The sequence below is a fragment of the Mus musculus genome, chromosome 10 (genome assembly GCF_000001635.26).
Source record: "Mus musculus strain C57BL/6J chromosome 10, GRCm38.p6 C57BL/6J".
Classification (NCBI taxonomy): domain Eukaryota; kingdom Metazoa; phylum Chordata; class Mammalia; order Rodentia; family Muridae; genus Mus; species Mus musculus.
In genome coordinates this window covers 122381360-122407830 of record NC_000076.6, presented here as the reverse complement: position 1 = coordinate 122407830, position 26471 = coordinate 122381360, and the positions used below count along the sequence as shown (strand labels likewise).

At 40.7% G+C, this 26471-nt stretch overlaps 1 long non-coding RNA gene across 1 annotated transcript in view; it reads right to left on the bottom strand.

The window, feature by feature from the left end:
• The window catches only part of Gm36041, a 47174-nt gene extending 26238 nt beyond the window's left edge, over positions 1 to 20936 (bottom strand). Inside the window, exons 1-4 of the long non-coding RNA XR_872140.3 lie at positions 20611 to 20936; positions 6409 to 6582; positions 3980 to 4176; positions 3396 to 3437 (exon numbers count right to left, since the gene is read on the bottom strand). This is a non-coding gene — a long non-coding RNA (predicted gene, 36041). The remainder of the gene's footprint in view (positions 1 to 3395; positions 3438 to 3979; positions 4177 to 6408; positions 6583 to 20610) is intronic.
• Positions 20937 to 26471: the final 5535 nt, after the last annotated feature.

Here is a 26471-nt window from a genome sequence, read left to right as displayed (position 1 = left end):
CAGTCCAACAGACGTTTGTTTGGTTTTGATGATGCACAAGCCATCAACATTACAAGAGTACAAAAAGACAGTTGTGCAGCAAAGGCAGCATATTGAGGGGGTCACATGCATTTCCGGGGCAGAGTGCCATGTTCAAATCTTTATGTTGAAATAGATTTAATCTACTTTGACTTGTCTGTATTTAACACCTCAGAGGTTGCTGTTAAGTTTACATTCTGACATGCTGCAAAACATTGAGAGCAGAGTTGAGCATATTGGAACACATCGTATGGATTGGTTGGTTGCATGCCTTGACCTTCTGATGAGTATTCTTTCTCATTGGAATAGGAACTCTGCTTTGAACTATAGATGATGTGATTTCTCACTTAGAGATTTTGCCGGTTCTCATCCATGGAAAGACTAGCAATCTATTACTCATGTCTTGAGCCTCAGAAATCTTAAGACCTCGGCCCCAGATCAACTTCTGCTACACCGACTACAAGTCCAGGACTCTCTGGTGTCCATTTCCAAGGTTCACACAATAAAGCCATGTTCCATGCATCACCACCAGCAGAGGCAGCTCCCCTTTGGAGACTGTAAACTGGACATTCAGTAACGCCCTTTGGTAGTTTTCCTGTGAGCTTAGTCATTTCAGCTCTTCTCTCAGCACAATTCAACTGTGATAATCTGCTCCACGTCTACTGAAAGTTTATCTCCACAGAATTGTCGAAGCTGTGATAAACAACACTGAGTTGAATCCCTCTGAGTGTCATGCTTTAGAAAACAGACACATTATTAAATATGGCGAAGAGTCACTCATAGTGTTCTCCATGAGCAGCTCAAGGGATTAAATCTTACAAGCAGAATTTTAATAAGAGTATTAAATATCAGTTTTTGCATGTGAATATCAAATATCCAAATACACAAGTATAGATTAGAAGAGATAATAATATGCATGAAAATGTTAAACTTTTATCTGACGAGTTGAATTTTTGTCTGAACTAGAATGAATACATGACTACTCAAGTAAACTAAATAACCCCCCTCTTCCAAATATCCAGGACCACCCGGATAACACTGACCTTCATTTTTATATAGTGATAGATACTTTGTAGATGTTAGATCAAGGATCTTAGGCTGGAAAGATAGTTCATTGAGTAATCCATTTGCCACACAAGCATGATAGCTTGAGTTTAGATTCCTATCTATCTTATAAAAATCCCAGATTGTGCAAGTCTGTAACCCTAGAGCCCCGGAGCTCATTAGCCGCCAAAGTAGCAGAATTAATGAGCTTCAAGTTCAAAGAAAGATCCCAGTCTCATAAAATTTATGGAGAGAGATCAAACAGCTACACTAACCTCTGGTCTCCACACGTACATGTACATACAAATGGGCACGTACATGCGTACACGTGCACACACACACACACACACACACACACACACATGTCAGATACAAATGTACAAAGGAAAGAAAGAAAGAATCTCAGGAGAAAAACATTCTACTGGGTTATTCCCAGAGAGTCTTTAATTGTAATTTTTATGAGAATTTTTCTTATAATGAGGATTAAGAGGATTTAGCTGCAAGAGAAAGCCAAAATATCCTAAGAACAGAAGGGGGGGGGCAGGAAAAGCCATGGCACATACAGCAGCTCACAAGCCACACAGGTGGCTTCCAGGACTTAGCCCTGTCAGAATCACTTTGGACTTCTAGGGACATATTCTGGTGTTATGTTAAGCGAAGAAGTTTGTGCTTGTCTGTTATCACAGTCATAGGAAATTGATACAGATGGAAACTCCATTCCAGTTGGACCACATCTGGTGAACAAATTTCATTGGGTCATTTGCATGCCAAGGCTAAAAGCATATTGGAGTGACTCATTATTATAAAAGAGCTTCCAGTCTTGTCAGAAGAAGAATTTTGAACATAGCTGATTTTACTTAAGAAGCAGTAAGGTTGCTCTCTCTCAGAGATTTTGAGTGCCATCATTTCAGACTTCTCCCATATGGCCCCAAAGGGCACAACTCGCTGTTTATACATTTATTGGTATGATTACAGCTTTGATGTCTTTCTCTACCACTTAGAACTAAATTTCATGATGACATAACATAAATAGATCATATGTAAGAAAGAATAACACAACAGATTATTCATACTGGTAACTACAGCATTGAGGAAGCAGAGACAGGCAGATTGCTATGAGTTTGAAACTAGCCTACATAGCCTACTGGTAGACCTTATGTCCACCACCAAAAACAGAAAGAAAAGAAGAGAAAAGAAAAGAAAGAAAACAAAAGAAAAAGAAAGAGAGATAGAATGAAAGAAATAAAGAAAAAAGGAAAAGATAAGAAAAGAAAAAAAAAACAAAAAGAAAAGGAAAAAAGAGAGCAAGAGATGGGGGAGACAAGGGAAGGATCAGGATGTAGACTGCCATGATTTAAATGTGTCCTGGGTTCATGTGTGGAAACTTATCAAATCTATATATGGTTCTGCTGTAGGTAGATATCCATGGCTTGTGTTACCACTGAAGACCATGAGATGTTCACAGTCTGTGCTGCTGCCTGAAGCTACGTTGATGTTTATGGATAGTGCTGCCACCAAAGGCCATACTAATCTGAGTGGCCTTTGCTGCCACCTGAGGCTATTTTTATGGCTGTGATCTGGTCTTTGTCTGGATCTGTGGTCCTCCTGCACCTGAGGGCCATGTTCATGGTCTGGGATGTTATCAGAAACCTTGAGAGGCCCATGATCCATGTTTCCACTAACTATGAAGAACAAGGGGACTAGTTACACTGGGATATTGATGACTGCAGGTGTACAACTGAGACGAAGGGACATGGAAGGCTTTTTGTGACAATCCCCTACCCCTGTCTCCAAAGTAATGGTCTAGAACAGGAATCCACTGAAGAGAACTCTTTGAAAGTGTGATGTAGATGTTGAAGTGTAGCTCTACGCAATTAATGGCTTCAGATGCAGGAGGGGGAAGACTCACTTCTATTTAAGGGCCAGGCCACTGAGAATCTGACCATGCTTCAGTGAGTATATAGGTAACATAAATTGGACTTGTGTATTTTAATTTTTTTAATTTTTTTTAATTCTTAGTTTTAATTTTCCTCTTTTGGGGGGCAAGTAACAAGGGTGGGGGCTGACATGGAAGGACTGGGAACTGAGTGTGATTGGAGTACATGATGTGAAATTCCCAGATAATTAATAAAATGTTATGCTGAAGAAAAAAGTATTTTGAGGTGGGAGTCTTTGGCATCAGGCATTGGGGTCATGAGGCCCCAGATGGCATCATGGTGGTGGGGCCTCTTTGATGACATTAATACTTTTATGAAGGAAAGGGATTTGGGTACTATGCCTTGCCATGTGGTACCCAAGTCCCTCACTCTACAATGACATAGGAAGGTTCTTACCAAATAGTGATGCCACATTCTAGGTCTTCCCAGCCTCCATAACTGTAAAAATTAAAATCTTTATTAGTTACATAGCCTTAAGTGTTTCTCATTAGAACAGTAAACAGATTAAATCAGCAAGTTGGAAAAAAATTAATTCTATACGCTGAGAATTAGATGATAAAGGAAGTTATAACAAAGATAGCTAGTAACCTTAGCTTCCGTATCATAGAAAAATGTTTCCCTCTTCCTAATAGGTCAAAGAAGGAATGGGTGTTCCAAGGTGAATGCTATGCTAAACAGGCCTTTGCTATGTCTCAGTATGCACAATTCTTCTATCACATTGCCTTGCCATGTGTAAAGATAGTGTTCTGGGGCTAGAGAGATGGCTCAGCAGATAAGAGCATTGACTGCTCTTCCAGAGGTCTTGAGTTCAATTCCCAGCAATCACATGGTGGCTCACAACCATCTTTAATGAGATCTGGTACCCTCTTCTGGTTTATCTGAAGATAACTACAATGTACTCACATACATAAAATAAATGAATAAATCTTTTAAAAATTCATATAAAAAATAAAGATAGGGTCCTTGCCGCTGTGACTGACCTTGGCTTGGGTGTACAGCTATATTCCATTTTGTGGAGAACATAGAGGCAGACAGCTCGCTCATCCAGGGATGGCACAAAAGCTGTACACAGACATGTTCAGCTCATTTCCTTGACAGACTACCAGCTAAAGCAGGGTATGAAATAGATTCTCATCAGATTGACAGGAATGTGCCCAGTTAAAATGTGGGTAGTTTACTGATAAAGGAAAAAGAGAGAGCCAGATAGTGTGGTAATATCAACAGTTCTATTGCCAAATTAAAAAAAAGAAAAGTGAAAGAGATTTATATTCTTTCTGTTTATTTATGCTAAGTTATATCTTATTTTTTCTTGAATGTTTCCTTCCTTCTCTTGAAAACAGTGTCCAGGGGGGTGAAATGTAAGGCTAGTTCTTATTGTTTTTAAATAATTTACAATAATTTAATATTCACATACACCAAGTTTGTTGTCATTAAGTACTCTTCTACCACATAAACTAATATAAATAACTCACATTATTTTCATTAATTTTACATTGTTAATTGAGGTTTATTGACACAATATGAATAGGACGTCCATCCCATGGCATAGACAAAGTCATTACTCAGAAGTATAAAGTTCTGTGAAAGCAGAGACTTCACTGTGTCAACTGTATGCTTCAGTAAGACAGCAATTATGACTGAATAATTTCATGGTAATGAGTAGAGGCTTATGACAAATGAATCATGAGTGATGGGCTTTTTGGCAAATTCTCTATTCTGAGCTTTGGAGAATTTTTTTAAAAATATATATCGAGTAGTAAATCTGGAACATTTCTGTAGTTCTTTCTCCCACCACCCCCCTCTTTTCATTCCTATCTCTAAGAGATCTTCCAAACCAAGCCTTTTTGATAACTTCTATTTATTTCTTGTCTTTGTCTATGTCATAATCAACTTTGACTTGAGCCATTGTAGAAATGTTTTACTTGGTCCCTCTCCACCCTCCCTGTCTCCTTAAAGTCTACTGTTCATATAATAGACCACATGCTGCCTTTATTAATCTGTCATACCAAGTTCTTTCATTGTCTTAGAAGAAACCTCAAGCCTTTCCACTGGCTGTAAAAACTTGTGGTAGTTATTAGTTACCACTTAGCAAGTTACCCTAAAAAAAACATACTTCCATCAAACAACAATAGCCTTTTTTTTTTTTTTTTTTTTTTTTACTTCCCACTGCTTGTGCAAGTTTTGCAAGACAAATGTTTTGGAGAGCCTTCTCCAGTTAGGTGTTACTCAGGTCATCTGCTGAATTGCAACCAAGGTGTCAACCTGAAGTGCTTGATCATCTGAGGTTGCCTGACACTGCAGGGTCTTTTGGCTCCTGGTAAGAGACCTCAGTTCTGATCAAATGGACACGTCCTTTGGGTTGCTTAATCATACCCAGCTGACAGTTGACTTTCCCCAGAGCTGGTGACTCAACAGTGAACAAGACAAAAGTCTCCTTGATATTGCCCATGGAAAACCTTACTCCATTATTTCTATAATACTATTAGGTACATAGGTCACTGCACAGCATGTGATTGTCAGAGGTATTAGTGAGGTCACATTGAAGACTGCCTTTCTGATTTCATCTCTTACCATTGTATTATCTCACATCTGCTTTACTAAATGTACTCACTACAAATATCCACATGATACTCTTCTCTGCTTCACATGGGCTTATGCTCATTCAAAAGCTGCAGAGAAATTTTAAATCCAGCAACATGGCTGCTCTGGCAAGGGATCACATCCAAAGACCTAGGTCTTTTTGATCCAGCTGGAATGTAAACATGCCACACATTTTTAATCCCTCTGGCTGGAATACACACATGCCCCTTGTATACATCTTTAAGGTAAAATTAATTTGTAGAAGGACACAGCCATGTTTGAAAATGATGTGTAAATGGGGGGCAGACAAAGTAATGAGTCAGAGAAAGATTTGACAGACTGAGTCAGAGACAGGAGATGCCCAACTCTCATGAGAAGATTACAGGAAAGAGGAGCTATTTCATAGCAGTGCAGGGAGAGAGAGTATATCAGCCAATTTTTGTGGCTTCATGCATCAGGCTTCATGCATAGAAATGGTTGGCCAACACAAAATAGACTTTATGTGGTGTGTGTGTGTATGTGTGTGTGTATGTTTGTGTGTGTGTTTGTGTGTGTATGGGGGGGTGTGCTTGCACGCACATGCTTTCATTTTTTGTTGTTGTTTTTTCTTGTTTTGTTCTTTATTTTGGGAGAGATAAAGAACAAAGAGTTGGGTGGATAGAGAGATGGGGAGGATCTAGAGGGAGTTTGGGGAGGGGAAGGAATTTGATCAAACATACTATACAAACAATAATAAAAATGTGCTGCTAGTTAATTTATCTTTGAAGCTTATACAGATTGAATCATAGAATAGTTTTATTCAACATAAGATGGGTCATGTGACATTTACCTTTTTGACGCACATCAGTTTCATCTTCTCTGAAACTAAAACAAAGCCAGTTATGGTGGGTCATGCCTGTAATCCAAGCATTTAGAAGGCTAAGGCAGGAGGCTGGTGAGTTTGAAGACAGCTGGGCCACATGGTGAGTAACAGGTCATTTGGGGTTATGATGTGAGATTCTGCCTAACAAAGAAAAAAAATGACTTAATAAAAACAAAAATCAAGGCAAGAAAAAAAATGAAAATGAAAATGAAAAGAAAGAGGGAGAAAAAAAGACAAGGGGAAGAGAATCTCAGTTAATTAGAAATCTCTGAGATATGCTAATCTATCCAAATCAGATTTTAATCACTTCCATGAATTCAAGACCTCACAGAAGAGGCATCCAGTCCATAGAGTAGAACCCTGCTAGGATCTCTGACACTCAGTTCAAACAAACAAACAAACAAACAAACAAACAAACAAAGAATATATCACAGTGATATCCTACTTCCTCTTCTGTGGATCCATGCCCTGTAGCTCTCCCTCCTCCACTTATGTTTCTGGATAATAAAGGAAAGTGATATCACAAAAAGATGAGTGAGTAATGGTGAAGAAATTGCATTGAGATGCCTCTCTATTCAGAGCACTTTCTAGGTGGAACAAGTCATCATTGCTCTTATTGAATGACACGCACCCAGGTGTGACAGTCAGAACCCTTGTGCCATCCACTCTCCCAGTCCATTATGTTGAGATTTAGTCACAAGACGGGGGTGTGTGGTGGCGGAGCCTGTGTGAAGGGCTCACATTGAGGGCTCTGACTCTCAGGTTTGGCTTATTGTGCTCATAAAAGAGGCCTCCAAGAACATCCTTTGCCCATCTGACAGGAGAAAGCACAGCAAGACCATCATCTGTGAGGCAGGAAGTGTGTGCTCACACTAGAACCCACCTCTGCTGGCTCTACTTGGCCTTCTCAGCCTCTAGGTTGGGATGTGACAGTTGTTTGTTGTTTATAAGCTATGTAATTACAGCATTTTATTTACAACAGCCCCAAAATACAAAAAAATGTTATCTTTCAAAAATGCATATAGAATAAATGACAAGTTGCAATTGTATCCCTAGGTATCCAGAAAAGGCAAAATGAAAAATCAACTCAGTGGTTTTATATGAACTGATTTTATGAAGCACAGAACAGCCTTCAAAATGGAGCAGGAGAACAAATCTTCTGAATGACTATGTGATTATTAAAAGCAACCCAGAGATTGGAATAAGCCTTATTAGAAACAATGTTAGCTGCAATCATTCTTTATATTGCATATTCATGGAGCTGTTCATCGAATGTAGAAATTACACTGCTTAGAAATCCCTCTATCATTGAGCCAGTTTCTAAGGTATCATTAGTAGTGTATTAGAAATATCCAATGAGATTTTTAAATTACATATCTCCAACAGATTTGAAGCAATGCCCTCTTTCCTTCCTTCCTTCCTTCCTTCCTTCCTTCCTTCCTTCCTTCCTTCCTTCCTTCCTTCCTTTGTTTGCTTTCTTTCTTTCTTTCTTTCTTTCTTTCTTTCTTTCTTTCTTTCTTTCTTTCTCTCTCTCTCTCTCTCTCTCTCTCTCTCTCTCTCTCTCTCTCTCTCTCTCTTTCTTTCTCTGTCTCTTTCTTTCGTTTAATTTTTTATTAGGTATTTTTTTTTATTTACATTTCAAATGTTATCCCCTTTCCTAGTTTCCCCTCCAAAAATCCCCTATCTCCTCCCCACTGCCCCTGCTCCCCAGCCCACCCACTCCCATTCCTGGTCCTGGCATTCCCCTATACTGGGGCATAGAAACTTCACAGGACCAAGGGCCTCTCCTCCCATTGATGACTGACTAGGCCATCCTCTGCTACATATGCAGCTAGAGCCACAAGTTCCACCATGTGTTTTCTTCGATTGGTGGTATAGTTCTAAGGAGTTCTGAGGGTATTGGCTAGTTCATATAGATGTTATTTCTATGGGGCTTCAGTCCCCTTCAGCTCCCTGGGTACTTCTCTGGCTCCTTCATTGGGGACCTTGTGCTCTGTCCAATGGATGACTGTGAGCATCCATTTCTGTATTTGTCAGGAACTGGCAGAGCCTTGCAGGAGACAGCTATATCAGGCTCCTATCAGCAGGCTCTTGTTGGCATCTGCCTATTGTCTGGGTTTGATGGTTGTTTATGGGGTGGATCCCCAAATGGGGCAGTCTCTGGATTGTCATTCCTTCAGGCTCTGCTCTGAACTTTGTCTCTGTACCTCCATGGGTATTTTGTTTCCCATTCTAAGAAGGAACAAAGTATCCACACTTTGGTCTTCCTTCTTCTTGAGTTTCATGTTTTGTAAATTGTATCTTGGGTATTCTAAGTTTCTGGGCTAATATCCACTTCTCAGTGAGTGCATATCATGTGTGTTCTTTTGTGATTGGGTTACTTCACTCAGAATGATATCCTTCAGATCCATCCATTTGCCTAAGAATTTCATAAATTCATTGTTTTTAATAGCTGAGTAGTACTCCATTGTGTAAATGTACCACATTTTCTGTATCCATTCTTCTGTTGAGGGACATCTGGGTTTTTTCCAGCTTCTGGATATTATAAATAAGGGTGCTATGAACATAGTGGAGCATGTGTCCTTATTACAAGTTGGAATATCTTTTGGGTATATTCCCAGGAGAGGTATTGCTGGATCTTGTGGTAGTACTATGTCCAATTTTTTGAGGAACCGCCAAACTGATTTCCAGAGTGTTTGAACCAGCTTGCAATCCCATCAGCAATGGAGGAGTGTTCCACTTTCTCCACATCTTCTCCAGAATCTGCTGTCACCTGAATTTTTTGCCTTAGCCATTCTGACTGGTGTGAGGTTGGTCTCAGGGTTGTTTTGATTTGCATTTCCCTGATGAATAAGGATGTTGAACATTTTTTCAGGTGCTTCTCAGCCATTCGGTATTCCTCAGTTGAGAATTCTTTGTTTAACTCAATCCTCCATTTTTTTTAGCCGGGCGTGGTGGCGCACGCCTTTAATCCCAGCACTCGGGAGGCAGAGGCAGGCGGATCCATTTTTTTTAATAGGGTTATTTGATTTTCCTGGAGTCCAGCTTCTTGAGTTCTTTGTATATATTGGATATTAGTCCCCTATCTGATTTAGGATTGGTAAAGATCCTTTCCCAATCTGTTGGTGTCCTTTTTGTCTTATTGACAGTGTCTTTTTTTTTTTTTTTCCATTTTTTATTAGGTATTTAGCTCATTTACATTTCCAATGCTATACCAAAAGTCCCCCTTACCCACCCACCCCCACTCCCCTACCCACCCACTCCCCCCCTTTGGCCCTGGCGTTCCCCTGTACCGGGGCACACAAAGTCTGCGTGTCCAATGGGCCTCTCTTTCCAGTGATGGCCGACTAGGCCATCTTTTGATACATATGCAGCTAGAGTCAAGAGCTCAGGGGTACTGGTTAGTTCATAATGTTGTTCCACCTATAGGGTTGAAGATCCCTTTAGCTCCTTGGGTACTTTCTCTAGCTCCTCCATTGGGAGCCCTGTGATCCATCCATTAGCTGACTGTGAGCATCCACTTCTGTGTTTGCTAGGCCCCGGCATAGTCTCACAAGAGACAGCTACATCTGGGTCCTTTCAGTAAAATCTTGCTAGTGTATGCAATGGTGTCAGCATTTGGAAGCTGATTATGGGGTGGATCCCTGGATATGGCAGTCTCTACATGGTCCATCCTTTCATCTCAGCTCCATACTTTGTTTCTGTAACTCCTTCCATGGGTGTTTTGTTCCCACTTCTAAGGAGGGGCATAGTGTCCACACTTCAGTCTTCATTTTTCTTGAGTTTCATGTGTTTAGGAAATTGTATCTTATATCGTGGGTATCCTAGGTTTTGGGCTAGTATCCACTTATCAGTGAGTACATATTGTGTGAGTTCCTTTGTGATTGTGTTACCTCACTCAGGATGATGCCCTCCAGGTCCATCCATTTGGCTAGGAATTTCATAAATTCATTCTTTTTAATAGCTGAGTAGTACTCCATTGTGTAGATGTACCACATTTTCTGTATCCATTCCTCTGTTGAGGGGCATCTGGGTTCTTTCCAGTTTCTGGCTATTATAAATAAGGCTGCTATGAACATAGTGGAGCATGTGTCCTTCTTACCAGTTGGGGCTTCTTCTGGATATATGCCCAGGAGAGGTATTGCTGGATCCTCCGGTAGTACTATGTCCAATTTTCTGAGGAACCGCCAGACTGATTTCCAGAGTGGTTGTACAAGCCTGCAATCCCACCAACAATGGAGGAGTGTTCCTCTTTCTCCACATCCTCGCCAGCATCTGCTGTCACTTGAATTTTTGATCTTAGCCATTCTGACTGGTGTGAGGTGGAATCTCAGGGTTGTTTTGATTTGCATTTCCCTGATGATTAAGGATGTTGAACATTTTTTCAGGTGCTTCTCTGCCATTCGGTATTCCTCAGGTGAGAATTCTTTGTTCAGTTCTGAGCCCCATTTTTTAAGGGGGTTATTTGATTTTCTGAGGTCCACCTTCTTGAGTTCTTTATATATGTTGGATATTAGTCCCCTATCTGATTTAGGATAGGTAAAGATCCTTTCCCAGTCTGTTGGTGGTCTTTTTGTCTTATAGACAGTGTCTTTTGCCTTGCAGAAACTTTGGAGTTTCATTAGGTCCCATTTGTCAATTCTCGATCTTACAGCACAAGCCATTGCTGTTCTGTTCAGGAATTTTTCCCCTGTGCCCATATCTTCAAGGCTTTTCCCCACTTTCTCCTCTATAAGTTTCAGTGTCTCTGGTTTTATGTGAAGATCCTTGATCCACTTAGATTTGACCTTAGTACAAGGAGATAAGTATGGATCGATTCGCATTCTTCTACATGATAACAACCAGTTGTGCCAGCACCAATTGTTGAAAATGCTGTCTTTCTTCCACTGGATGGTTTTGGCTCCCTTGTCGAAGATCAAGTGACCATAGGTGTGTGGGTTCATTTCTGGGTCTTCAATTCTATTCCATTGGTCCACTTGTCTGTCTCTATACCAGTACCATGCAGTTTTTATCACAATTGCTCTGTAGTAAAGCTTTAGGTCAGGCATGGTGATTCCACCAGAGGTTCTTTTATCCTTGAGAAGAGTTTTTGCTATCCTCGGTTTTTTGCTATTCCAGATGAATTTGCAAATTGCTCCTTCTAATTCGTTGAAGAATTGAGTTGGAATTTTAATGGGGATTGCATTGAATCTGTAGATTGCTTTTGGCAAGATAGCCATTTTTACAATGTTGGTCCTGCCAATCCATGAGCATGGGAGATCTTTCCATCTTCTGAGATCTTCTTTAATTTCTTTCTTCAGAGATTTGAAGTTTTTATCATACAGATCTTTCACTTCCTTCGTTAGAGTCACGCCGAGATATTTTATATTATTTGTGGCTATTGAGAAGGGTGTTGTTTCCCTAATTTCTTTCTCAGCCTGTTTATTCTTTGTGTAGAGAAAGGCCATTGATTTGTTTGAGTTAATTTTATATCCAGCTACTTCACCGAAGCTGTTTATCAGGTTTAGGAGTTCTCTGTTGGAATTTTTAGGGTCACTTATATATACTATCATATCATCTGCAAAAAGTGATATTTTGACTTCCTCTTTTCCAATTTGTATCCCCTTGATCTCCTTTTGTTGTCGAATTGCTCTGGCTAATACTTCAAGTACTATGTTGAAAAGGTAGGGAGAAAGTGGGCAGCCTTGTCTAGTCCCTGATTTTAGTGGGATTGTTTCCAGCTTCTCTCCATTTACTTTGATGTTGGCTACTGGTTTGCTGTAGATTGCTTTTATCATGTTTAGGTATTGGCCTTGAATTCCTGATCTTTCCAGAACTTTTATCATGAATGGGTGTTGGATCTTGTCAAATGCTTTTTCTGCATCTAACGAGATGATCATGTGGTTTTTGTCTTTGAGTTTGTTTATATAATGGATTACATTGATGGATTTTCGTATATTAAACCATCCCTGCATCCCTGGAATAAAACCTACTTGGTCAGGATGGATGATTGCTTTAATGTGTTCTTGGATTCGGTTAGTGAGAATTTTATTAAGGATTTTTGCATCGATGTTCATAAGAGAAATTGGTCTGAAGTTCTCTATCTTTGTTGGATCTTTCTGTGGTTTAGGTATCAGAGTAATAGTGGCTTCATAAAATGAGTTGGGTAGAATACCTTCTACTTCTATCTTGTGAAAAAGTTTGTGCAGAACTGGAGTTAGATCTTCTTTGAAGGTCTGATAGAACTCTGCACTAAACCCGTCTGGTCCTGGGCTTTTTTTGGCTGGGAGACTATTAATAACTGCTTCTATTTCTTTAGGGGATATGGGACTGTTTAGAAGGTCAACTTGATCCTGATTCAACTTTGGTACCTGGTATCTGTCCAGAAATTTGTCCATTTCGTCCAGGTTTTCCAGTTTTGTTGAGTATAGCCTTTTGTAGAAGGATCTGATGGTGTTTTGGATTTCTTCAGGATCTGTTGTTATGTCTCCCTTTTCATTTCTGATTTTGTTAATTAGGATTTTGTCCCTGTGCCCTTTAGTGAGTCTAGCTAAGGGTTTATCTATCTTGTTGATTTTCTCAAAGAACCAACTCCTCGTTTGGTTAATTCTTTGAATAGTTCTTCTTGTTTCCACTTGGTTGATTTCACCCCTGAGTTTGATTATTTCCTGCCGTCTACTCCTCTTGGGTGAATTTGCTTCCTTTTTTTCTAGAGCTTTTAGATGTGTTGTCAAGCTGCTAGTATGTGCTCTCTCATGTTTCTTCTTGGAGGCACTCAGAGCTATGAGTTTCCCTATTAGAAATGCTTTCATTGTGTCCCAAAGGTTTGGGTACGTTGTGGCTTCATTTTCATTAAACTCTAAAAAGTCTTTAATTTCTTTCTTTATTCCTTCCTTGACCAAGGTATCATTGAGAAGAGTGTTGTTCAGTTTCCATGTGAATGTTGGCTTTCTGTTATTTATTTTGTTATTGAAGATCAGCCTTAGTGCATGGTGATCTGATAGGATACATGGGACAATTTCAATATTTTTGAATCTGTTGAGGCCTGTTTTGTGACCTATTATGTGGTCAATTTTGGAGAAGGTACCATGAGGTGCTGAGAAGAAGGTATATCCTTTTGTTTTAGGATAAAATGTTCTGTAGATATCTGTCAGATCCATTTGTTTCATCACTTCTATTAGTTTCAGTGTGTCCCTGTTTAGTTTCTGTTTCCATGATCTGTCCATTGGTGAAAGTGGTGTGTTGAAGTCTCCCACTATTATTGTGTGAGGCGCAATGTGTGCTTTGAGCTTTACTAAAGTTTCTTTAGTGAATGTGGCTGCTCTTGTATTTGGAGCATAGATATTCAGAATTGAGAGTTCCTCTTGGAGGATTTTACCTTTGATGAGAATGAAGTGTCCCTCCTTGTCTTTTTTGATGACTTTGGGTTGGAAGTCAATCTTATCAGATATTAGGATGGCTACTCCTGCTTGTTTCTTCATACCATTTGCTTGGAAAATTGTTTTCCAGCCTTTCATTCTGAGGTAGTGTCTATCTTTTTCTCTGAGATGAGTTTCCTGTAAGCAGCAAAATGTTGGGTCTTGTTTGTGTAGCCAGTTTGTTAGTCTATGTCTTTTTATTGGCGAGTTGAGACCATTGATGTTAAGAGATATTAAGGAAAAGTAATTGTTGCTTCCTGTTATTTTAGTTGTTAAAGGTGGCATTCTGTTCTTGTGGCTGTCTTCTTTTAGGTTTGTTGAGGGATTACCTTCTTGTTTTTTCTAGGGCGTTGTTCCCGTTCTTGTATTGGTTTTTTTCTGTTATTATCCTTTGAAGGGCTGGATTCGTGGAGAGATAATGCGTGAATTTGGTTTTGTCGTGGAATACCTTGGTTTCTCCCTCTATGATAATTGAGAGTTTGGCTGGGTATAGTAGCCTGGGCTGCAGTTTGTGTTCTCTTAGTGTCTGTATAACATCTGTCCAGGCTCTTCTGGCTTTCATAGTCTCTGGTGAAAAATCTGGTGTAATTCTGATAGGCTTGCCTTTATATGTTACTTGACCTTTTTCCCTTACTGCTTTTAGTATTCTATCTTTATTTAGTGCATTTGATGTTCTGATTATTATGTGTCGGGAGGAATTTCTTTTCTGGTCCAGTCTATTTGGAGTTCTGTAGGCTTCTTGTATGTTCATATGCATCTCATTCTTTAGATTTGGGAAGTTTTCTTCAATAATTTTGTTGAAGATGTTTGCTGGACCTTTGAGTTGAAAATCTTCATTCTCATCCACTCCTATTATCCGTACGTTTGGTCTTCTTATTGTGTCCTGGATTTCCTGGATATTTTGAGTTAGGATCTTTTTGCATTTTCCATTTTCTTTGATTGTTGTGCCGATGTTCTCTATGGAATCTTCTGCACCTGAGATTCTCTCTTCCATCTCTTGTATTCTGTTGCTGATGCTCAAATCTATGGTTCCAGATTTCTTTCCTAGGGTTTCTATCTCTAGTGTTGCCTCGCTTTGAGTTTTCTTTATTGTGTCTACTTCCCTTTTTAGGTCTAGTATGGTTTTGTTCATTTCCATCACCTGTTTGTATGTTTTTTCCTCTTTTTCTGTAAGGACTTCTACCTGTTTGATTGTGTTTTCCTGTTTTTCTTTAAGGACTTGTAACTCTTTAGCAGTGTTCTCCTGTATTTCTTTAAGTGATTTATTAAAGTCCTTCTTGATGTCCTCTACCATCATCATGAGATATGCTTTTAAATCTAGGTCTAGGTTCTCAGGTGTGTTGGGGTTCCCTGGACTGGGCGAAGTGGGTGTGCTGGGTTCTGGTGATGGTGAGTGGTCTTGGTTCCTGTTAGTAAGATTCCTCCGTTTACCTTTCGCCATCTGGTAATCTCTGGAGTTAGTAGTTATAGTTGACTCTGTTTAGAGATTGTTCTTCTGGTGATTCTGTTACCGTCTATCAGCAGACCTGGGAGACAGATTCTCTCCTCTGAGTTTCAGTGCTCAGAGCACTCTCTGCTGGCAAGCTCTCTTACAGGGAAGGTGCACAGATATCTTGTATTTGGACCTCCTCCTGGCCGAAGAAGAAGGCCCAAAACAGGACCTTTCTCAGACACTGTGTTGCTTTGGCAGTTCCCAGGTGGTACAGACTCTCACCTAAGCAGACTAAATTCCTAAGTTCCTTGGAGTCCCGGGACCAAGATGGCGACCGCTGCTGCTGTGGCTTAGGCCGCCTCCCCAGCCGGGTGGGCACCTGTCCTCCGGTCCTGAAGGTGGCCGGCTGTCCCCGGCCCACACAGGGTGCTGCCTCAGCGCCTCTGTGCTTCTGCCTGTTCCAGAAGCTGTCAGGTTCTCTGGCGCACCCTCTCACCTGTTCAGACTAATTTCCTAAGTTCGGCGGGTCCCGGACCAAGATGGCGACCGCTGCTGCTGTGGCTTAGGCTGCCTCCCCAGCCGGGCGGGCACCTGTCCTCCGGTCCGGACGGTGGCTGGCTGTCCCCGGCCCACAAAGGGTGCTGCCTCAGCGCCTCTGTGCTTCTGCCTGTTCCAGAAGCTGTCAGGTTCTCTGGCGCACCCTCTCACCTGTTCAGACTAATTTCCTAAGTTCGGCGGGTCTCGGACCAAGATGGCAACCGCTGCTGCTGTGGCTTAGGCCGCCTCCCCAGCCGGGTGGGCACCTGTCCTCTGGTCCGGAAGGTGGCCGGCTGTCCCCGGCCCACACAGGGTGCTGCCTCAGCGCCTCTGTGCTTCTGCCTGTTCCAGAAGCTGTCAGGTTCTCTGGCGCACCCTCTCACCTGTTCAGACTAATTTCCTAAGTTCGGCGGGTCTCGGACCAAGATGGCGACCGCTGCTGCTGTGGCTTAGGTCGCCTCCCCAGCCGGGCGGGCACCTGTCCTCTGGTCCGGAAGGTGGCCGGCTGTCCCCGGCCCACACAGGGTGCTGCCTCAGCCCCTCTGTGCTTCTGCCTGTTCCAGAGGCTGTCAGGTTCTCTGGCGCACCCTCTCACCTGTTCAGACTAATTTCCTAAGTTCGGCGGGTCCCGGACCAAGATGGCGACCCGACAGTGTCTTTTACCTTACAGAAGTTTTGCAATTTTATAAGGTCCCATTTGTAGATCCTTGATCTTACAGCACAAGCCATTGCTGTTCTGATAAGGAATTTTCCCCCTGTGCCCATGTCATCAAGCCTTTTCCCCACTTTATCCTCCTTAAGTTTCAGAGTCTCTGGTTTTATGTGGAGTTCCTTGATCCACTTAGACTTGAGCTTTGTTCAAGGAGATAAGAATGTATCAATTAAAAAAAGTGGATCAATTCAAATTCTTCTACATGATAACTGCTAGTTGTGCCAGCACCATTTGTTGAAAATGCTGTCTTTTTTTCCCCACTGGTTGGTTTATGGCCACTTGTCAAAGATCAAGGGACCATAGATGTGGGGGTTCATTTCTGGGTCTTCAATTCTATTCCATTTGATCTACCTGTCTGTCGCTGTACCAGTACCATGCAGTTTTTATCACAATTGCTCTGTAGTACAACTTGAGGTCAGGCATGGTGATTCCACCAGAGGTTCTTTTTTGTTGAGGAGAGTTTTTGCTATCCTAGGTTTTTTGTTATCCCAGATGAATTTGCAAACTGCCCTCTCTAACTCAGTGAAGATTTGAGTTGGAATTTTGATGGGGATTGCATTGAATCTATAGATTACTATTGGCAAGATAGCCATTTTGACTATACTAGTCCTGCCAATCCATGAGCAAAGGAGATCTTTACAACTTCTGAGATCTTCTTTGATTTCTTTCTTCAGAGACTTGAAGTTCTTATCATACAGATCTTTCACTTCCTTAGTTAAAGTCACACCCAGGTATTTTATAGTATTTGTGACTATTGAGAAGGGTGTTGTTTCCCTAATTTCTTTCTCAGCCTATTTATCCTTTGTGTAGAGAAAGGCCACTGATTTGTTTGAGTTAATTTTATATCCAGCTACTGCACTGAAGCTGTTTATCAGGTTTAGGAGTTCTCTGGTGGAATTTTTCCGGGTCACTTATTGTCTTAGTCAGGGTTTCTATTCCTGCACAAACATCATGACCAAGAAGCAAGTTGGGGAGGAAAGGGTTTATTCGGCTTACACTTCCATACTGCTGTTCATTACCAAGGAAGTCAGGACTGGAACTCAAGCAGGTCAGAAAGCAGGAGCTGATGCAGAGGCCTTGGAGGGATGTTCATTACTGGCTTGCTTCCCCTGGCTTGCTCAGCCTGCTCTCTTATAGAACCAAGACTACCAGCCCAGTGATGGTCCCACCCACAAGGGGCCCTTGATCACTAATTGAGAAAATGCCCCACAGCTGGATCTCATGGAGGCATTTCCCCAGCTGAAGCTCCTTTCTCTGTGATAACTCCAGCTTGTGTCAAGTTGACACAAAATTAGCCAGTACACTTATATATACTATCTGCAAATAGTGATAGTTTGACTTCTTTTTTTTTCCAATTTGTATCCCCTTCATCTCCTATTGTTGTTGAATTGCTCTGGCTTTGACTTTAACTACTATATTGAATAGGTAGGGAGAAAGTGGGCAGCCTTGTCTAGTCCCTGATTTTAGTGGGATTGCTTCGAGTTTCTCTCCATTTAGTTTGATGTTGGCTACTGGTTTGCTGTATATTGCTTTTATTATGTTTAGTTATGGGCCTTGAATTCCTGATCTTTCCAAGACTTTTATCATGAATGGGTGTTGGATTTTTTTCAAATGCTTTCTTGGCATCTAAAGAGATGATCATGTTGTTTTTGTCTTTGAGTTTGTTTATATAGTGGATTATGTTGATGGATTTCCATATATTAAACCATCCCTGCATCCCTGGAATGAAGCCTACTTGATCATGATAGATGATCATTTTGATGGGTTCTTGGATTTGGATTATGAGGATTTTATTGAGTATTTTTGCATAGATATTCATAAGGGAAATTGGTCTGAAGTTCTCTTTGTTAGGTCTTTGTGTGGTTTAGGTATCAGAGTGATTGTGGCTTCATAGAATGAATTGGGTAGAGTACCTTCTGTTTCCATTTTGTGAAATAGTTTGAGGAGAATTAGAATTAGGTCTTCTTTGAAGGTCTGATAGAACTCTGCACTAAACCCATCTGGTCCTGGGCTTTTTTTTCTTTTTATTGTGAGACTATTAATGGCTGCTTCTTTTTATTTAGGGGATATGGGACTATTTAGGTTGTTAATCTGATCCTGATTTAACTTTTGTACCTGGTATCTGTCTAGAAATTGTCCATTTCATCCGGGTTTTCCAGTTTTGATGAGTATAGCCTTTTGTAGTAGGATCTGATGATGCTTTGGATTTCCTCAGGTTTTGTTGTTATTATCTCCCTTTTGATTTCTGAGTTTTTTAATTAGGATATTGTCCCTGTGCCCTCTAGTTAGTCTGGATGGGGGTTTATCTATCTTATTGATTTTCTCAAAAACAAAAACAAAAACACAACAACTCCTGGTTTGGTTGATTCTTTGTATAGTTCTTTTTGTTTTCATTTGGTTGATTTCAGCCCTGAGTTTGATTATTATCTGCTGTCTACTCCTCTTGGGTGAAGCTGTCTTGATGAAGGCTCAGTGACTGAGCATCTATGTTAAGCCTTGAGAATATGGAGGAGTTCCCAAAGTGCAACATTTCTGTGCTGTTTATTAATTACACGCCAGCATGGACACTTATTACATGTGGTCGGGAAGCATCTGGTCACTCTGCTTCTGTGTCCATTTTCCCCCGGCCCTTACCAGTGCTATTTACCAAAGCTGTAAGGCCCAGCAGAGCCCAGCTGCTGTTTCCAGAAGCTTGGTTGTGCCTGTCTACTGACAGCTCCCATTTGCTGCATGGAGGTTGCAGTAAGTCTTGAAACATTTCTGCCACTGATGCTTCTCAGAGTACCACTGAGCCAGTTCTCACACCATGAGAAAACAAACAACAAAGCAAGTAAACCATGATCAAAGTAATCTAGCCTTGCTCTGAGGCATAGATGTTTAAAAAAATCAATGCTAAGATGAAAAGCTGTATTTTTTTAATGATTCAATTTCATTTTTATATTAGACATGTATACACACACATATATGTACATATGTATATATGCATGTTATAAGGAGCCAGCACATCTGCCAATAAAAGCTCCATTTCTGGTGGAAGGTTTAATAGTCATTCTAGGATTTTCATGTTGTAGGAAGGATGGGATCGTGACCTGAACTCACTTCTGATCCACAGTGAGTGGCCACATTTTAATCTTTGAGTCTCCCACGATGTATCTGTAGAGTAAAAGACAGAATGCCCAGTCTCCTCACCTTTCAGAAACACCACACACAGCCTTAATTAATGTCCTGTGTCTGACCCGGTGTAAGGGAAGCCAACAGGAGCTACTTCGTCACAGAACCACCAGCAGCTTAGTTAGTAAGACAATTTCTAACAAAAAGAGCTATATAGTTTCATTGCATAAAAATTGACTATAATTTACTAAAATTTTCCATGTTATTTTCTCTCTTACAGGTTGTAAATAATACAAATGACAGATCTTGAATCTCTCATGCTTCCTCTAAAAGCTCTTAAAAGATAAATTATTAGCATGGAAGCCACTAATCAATCATTATTGATGAATGAGCAAGAAATCCTCCTTGAACTCATACAAACATAATTATTCTTTTGTTTCTGAGAGGATTTTGTTTTGGATAATTGACCATATTTACTTTCTTTTCTTTCAATATTTCTGTCTGTCTTCTGAGCTCTCTTCCTCTCTCTTTCCCTCTCCTTCTCCCTCTCCCTTCCTCTCCCTCTCTCTATCTCTTGCAAAACATGTATTGTAGAAGGTTACAAGGGAACTGTTTGTTTATAGAGCATGGCTTCTCTCACAGTTTCCCTCATTCAATGGAAACTTTCTCCCCTAATATTGCATCCCAAATTATTTGATGCCCATGGACTTTAACAATGAGTCAGGTTTATTTATCTTCATAAAAGCGAGATAATTAAACTTTAATTTCCTGTGCTATGCTTTAAACATTGAGGCGTGAGTGATGCAGTCTGGTGTTTCACAGAGATTGGTATGCCTGGCCCAAAGCTCCTAAATTCTTAGTAAGAATTAAAACCATGCCCAATCAACATCTTTAAAATTCAACTCCTTTTCCTCCTGCAGCCTCCTGACCAGTTCAGTAAAGAAGAAATGTATGCATAGGCTGGGTTCTGTAGCACTTACTGAGTTTATGATTCAATGGGCCAGGATCCAGTTGTCTCAGGGATTCAATGGATATTTCAACACACACTCCTCTTTGCCTCTGTTGGGAGGGCAGCCAGCCTTGCACACTCTTCTCTTTGCCTCTGTTGGTAGGGCAGCCAGCCTTGCCTTGGGGAAGAGGACAGAACCAGAATCTTTCCTTCCTTTCTCCCTGGTCTTTGGGATAGATACTAGATGTTGGCATTGCAGACCTGCCTTTTCTGTGTTCATTTCGTAATGGGATGCCGGTGGGAGACAGGATGGACTCTGGCCAGTTCTGTTCTCCAGCACCAAGACACCTGGGTTAATATCCTACTTTCACAAGAAAGCTATGGCTATGAGCAAATTGCTTAACTCCAAACCAAACTGTGGCCTGATTTCATCATTCTTATGACAAGGATCACGAGAATGGCATTTAATTAGTAACTATATTGAAAAAGTGTAATGTGATAAAACATGTAAGATTTGATGGTCAATAAAACTTTACAGATGTCAACATCATTTTTAGAAGAAAAGAACCTCTTCTTAGATGTTCTTTTGAAAATACAATCTGAATTCACTTTATTTCTTAATCAATGGGTTTATGACTATAGTCCATTCCTCCAATTAGACTTGTGCACATCTTAAGTCTGGGCTGACAACAGACAAAACAAAAGAGTCATTCTATTATGCATAATTAATATACTATGTATATTTGAATGTCATAATTATTATAGAATCATAAACAATGTATGAGTTTGTTAGAAGCAACTCATCATTAGAGATAAAGTGAATTAAAAATGATGTGCCTAAGATAAAACTGAATTCAGAATAAACTTGGACCTGATGAAGGTGTAGATTTAATACAACTAAGAAGCATTGCATCTCAGTAGGTGTTGTCCAGATATAGTACACTGTGCATTTTCATTAGATTGATAGATTTCAGGCCAGGGGAAGATCTGAATGTTTGAGAAAAATTATCTTATTTTGTTCAAATTGTATACGTTTTAATCAATGTTCTAATGCTGTGAACAGACACCATAACCATGGCAACTCTTATCAAGGACAACATTTAATTGGGACTGGCTTACAGGTTCAGAGGTTCAGACCCTTATTATCCTGGCAGGGATCATGGCAGCACACTTGATGCTGGAGCGGTAGCTGAGAGCAACATCCTGACAAGCAAGTGTGTGTGTGTGTGTGTGTGTGTGTGTGTGAGAGAGAGAGAGAGAGAGAGAGAGAGAGAGAGAGAGAGAGAGAGAGAGAAAGAGAGAAAGAGAGAGAGACTGAGCCTGGCATAGGCTTTTGAAAACCTCAAAACCCACTCCCCAGTGACACATTTCCTCCAATAAGGCCATGCCTCCTAATCTTTCTCAAGTAGTGCCACTCCTTAAGGACCAAAGATTCGAGCCTTTGGGGGACAATTCCTACTCAAACCACCACAGTATATTTTGTAAGTCAGTTTTTCAGGTGAACGTTGAGGCTGTTGAGAGAGAAGAAACGGAAATAAATCCTGTCTCTATAAGGACAACTCCAAACAAGATTGATGCTATTTTATCTTATGTTTATGGATTGTTTTATCTGAGTTTATGTCTGTGCTCATGGAAGGCAGAAAGACGTCAGACCCCCTGAAACTGGAGCTCCAGGTGCTTGTGAGCTGCCATATGAGTATTGGGAATCGAACTGGGACCCCCACCCCCACCCCCACCCCAGGGTTGGGCAGCCAGGGCTCTTCACCACTGAGCCTGATATACTTTCTAAAATGCAGGTGAATGAGGACAGCTGTATAGAACACAGCAGGCAGCATGATAACCAAAAGAGCCCCACACATCACTGCCTAAGTACCTCTGAAGAAGTGGAAATTTACTTGTTAGAAGAAGAAGAAAACTTTATTTGGATCTAATTCTGTGAATTCAACCAATAGCTAAAATTGCTATTTTTTTTTCCTCCGAGAGAATGAAATAACATAAATGATTATCTAATCTAATTTGGTGCCTCTTGGTGGACTGCCACTAGTGCTTAGTTGTGAACTAACCCTAGCCTGTAAGCACTGCTTACAGTGAGCTCTCTGTTTGAACTGGAGATCACCTTTGGCTTTGTTTCTCTCTCTTTCTCTCTTGGATTAAACCTGTTCTATCTGGAAAAATAAAACCTTATCAAAATAAACACACACACACACACACACACACACACACACATGTACATATGGTGAAATTTTAAAAGGTTAAATAAATACCAAGGACTTTGGTCTCAAATGCAAAGATTTATTGCATGTTTTCATTCTATCACATAATCCCTAAGGTACTTTCCAAATTTTCTGTTAGATTCTTGTGTTTAATGGCAACGGTATTGTTAACTAGGAAGGAGACTCCCCAAGATACTGAAATGAAGACCAGACCAGTTTTTATCATCTCCACCTTGATGTGGAGGTTGTCACAAGAGTCTGTCTCATCTCCTTGACGGGATCCTCATTGCCATGTGTTTGCTCAAGTTAGCCTGGCTTCCAAAGTCATGTATTTCTGAACTTTCAGCGTAGCCTATCAATTGTGTTGATTGATGTTCTAATTGTTCTCCTTGAAGAGAACAGGATCTTCTGCCAAGCTGATCTACACCCTCTTTTCCTGCCTCAGCTCTTGGAAGGGACTCACAGCAATTCCCAGAATCCTTTTAATTAAAATCATTTTGATAGGAGAACTTGGATTTCCACCTTAACTCTTCTTCCATTCACTTTCCTTTTTAAATTTTTATTGTTTGAGAATTTCATACATGTATGCAATGTAATCTGATCATATTTAATCCTCATTTCTCTCCTGCAACCATCCACATATCCCTCCACTTGTAACCCACTTTTCTAAGCTCTCCTTACATAGGCAATAATTACATATTTTAAATCATTCTCTTCATCCTTAGTCACATTTAACAGCAAAGTCGCATTTGCCTATGTCATAGTTAGAGCTCCTATTGCCACGATGACAAGACAGACAGACGATTGTAAAAGATGCAACCGCCGTATCAGGGGAACTCCAGGTATGAAGATGTCATGGAGAAAGGCTAAGGTTTGTGCCAGATGTCCTCAAAGAGAGCCCAGAAGAGGCCATGATGGAAGTACAGTCCAAGAAAAACCCCAGTGCCATTAGATGATGCTCGTACCATAGGATGCCCATCAAGGACAGCAGCCGCTATGGGGTGGAGTGGGCCTGAGCTTAAGGGACCAGTGGCATGTGATGTGGGTGACAAAGGTAGATAGGAGACGCTGCCAAGCTGTTCAAGGTCTAGAAGTTGTGAGTCCCAGAAATCTAACATTGAAAGTTACACTGTTGGACTTTGATTTTGCGTTGATTTGGTTGTGACCATGCCCTTGTTCTTTCTTCTTGGTATAAACACCTACTCTCTCTCTATATATATATATTTAATTCAGGAGACCACAGATGAGACACTTTGGAGATTGAAAGGGACCTTGATATTTGAGATATAAATATTTGAGAGACTTCAGATATTTTTAATGAGACTGAGCTTTTAAATGTTTTGGGATATTTTTCCCCCAAAGATTGAGACTTTTGAAAGCCAATAATTTTTATATTATTTCCTCCTAAAACTTCACAGTTCAATCCCCCATCATCTGCGCTATCTCAGCAGTCTTGTTATCCAAGGTCACTGCTGCAGAAATAGTCTGTGCACTTTGGAGTAGCACTTTCTGTCCTAGATGGTTTCTGTCGTTAAAGCACCATGACCAAAAGCAACCTGGGGAGGAACGGGTTTATTTTCTACAGCTTTAAAGTCCATCCCTGAGGGTAGTTAAGGCAGGAATGGGGGCAGAAGCCGTGGAGAAGCTCTGCTTACTGGTTTGGTACCCACTGCTTTCTCAGCCTGTTTTATTATGCCAGTCAAGGCTGCTTGCCTAAGGGTATCAGCACTACCATGGACCGAGCCCACCCACATTAATCATCAATCCAAAAAAATCAACCACAGGCTTGCCCACGGCCAGTCTGATGAGGATATTTTCTCAACTGAGTTCTCTTCTACTCAAATGACTCTAGCTCGTGACAAATTGACATAAAACTGGTCAACATAGCCTGCAACCACAATAATTAAGCCACATACTACCTCTCCAAATTATTTATTCTCATATCATCAAATTATCTGTGTTTGTGACTGTAGCTGATGAGTACATACTCCAAGTTTTATTATTTATGTGTCTATCTGTTTATGATCATAAGGGCTCCTGAAAGTTGCCAAGCTTCAGACAACATGAGACATGGCTGTGGTTCAAATATTTACCTGAGAGGTTCCAGAGTGGATGCTCCTCACAGAACTAAGGTAGTATGGTTGAGACCTTTCTGACCTAGCTGAGGTAAAGGCTTCCATCACATCAAAATCCCTCAGAGATCCTCAGCATCGGCTGGCTGGTGATGCTGCTTCTAGGGTTGAATAATTATCAGTTACCAAGTGGCAAGTCAAATGCATTCTTTTGTTTAATTTTTAATTTTTTTCTTCCAATAATTTATTTTTATTATTTTTATTAATTATCTTACTTATTTACATTTCAATGTTGTCCCCCTTCCCAATCCCACCTCCACAATCTCCCACCCCATGCCCCCTCCCCTTTGTCTCTAAGCCAGTGCTCCCCCATCCGCCCACCCATGCCCATCTCACACTTCTAGCATCTCTCTTCTCTGGGTCATCAAACCTCCACAGGACCAAGCGCATTAACTCCCACTGATGCCAAATGAGGAATTCCTCTGACACATATGTAGCGGGTGGCCACAGACCAGCCCATGTATGGCCTTTGGCTTAGTCCCTAGGAGCTCAGAGGGGTCTGATTAATTGATACTATTGTTCTTACTATGGGGTTGCAATCCCCTTCAGCTCCTTCAATCTTTCCCCTAACTCTGGGCTCAGTCTATTGGCTGGATATAAGTATCTACATCTCTCTCCATTAGGCTCTGGCAGAGCCTCTCAGAGGACAGCCATACCAGGGTCCTGTCTGCAAGCACAACTTGCCATCAGCAATAGTGTCTGTGGGTTTCATGTCTTCAAGGTGGGGGTGGTCTCTGGCTGGCCTTTCCTTTAGTCTCTGCTCCATTTTTTTGTCCCTTTATTTCCTTTAGACAGTAACAATTCTGGGTTAAAAATTTTGAGATGGGTGGGTGGCCCTATCCTCAACTGGTGGCCATGTCTATCTACTGGAGGTGGTCCCTTCAGGTTTATTTTCTGAGAAAAATATAATCATATAATTTTCCATTTCCTCTCTCCAAACTCTCCAATGTACTCTACTCCTCTCTTTTATGGTTCCTTTTCTTTAATTATATTTGTGTGTGTGTGTTTCATATATATATGAACCACAACAATGACCAGCATGGCATAACCCTAAGGGTGCAACAGTGGCATACATTAATGGTATCAACTGCTTTATAATTATCTTAAGACCCATTCAACAAAATCATGCCTGATACTAAAAGCCTAGTGAAGTCACGAATCTTGGAAGAGAACCTACAATCACCATGTGACCAAACCAACATAATGCCTGACCATATTCTAAACAGTTGTCTTTATACCTGCAGATAAACATACAGGGAGCAACATGAATAGTTATACAAAGAAGGCAAATGAATAAGAACAGGCATAATGGATCCACATAACACAATGAGTGTATGTGTGTGTGCTGATATGACTATATATCAATACAGATGCTTCCTCTGAGAATTGCTTTAAATCTGATGTCATCATTCTCTTTCTTTTCTCTTCTTTTCTTTCTTTTTTTACTTTTGGTTTTTCGAGACAGGGTTTCTCTGTATAGCCCTGGCTGTCCTGGAACTCACTTTGTAGACCAGGCTGGCCTCAAACTCATAAATCTGCCTGCCTCT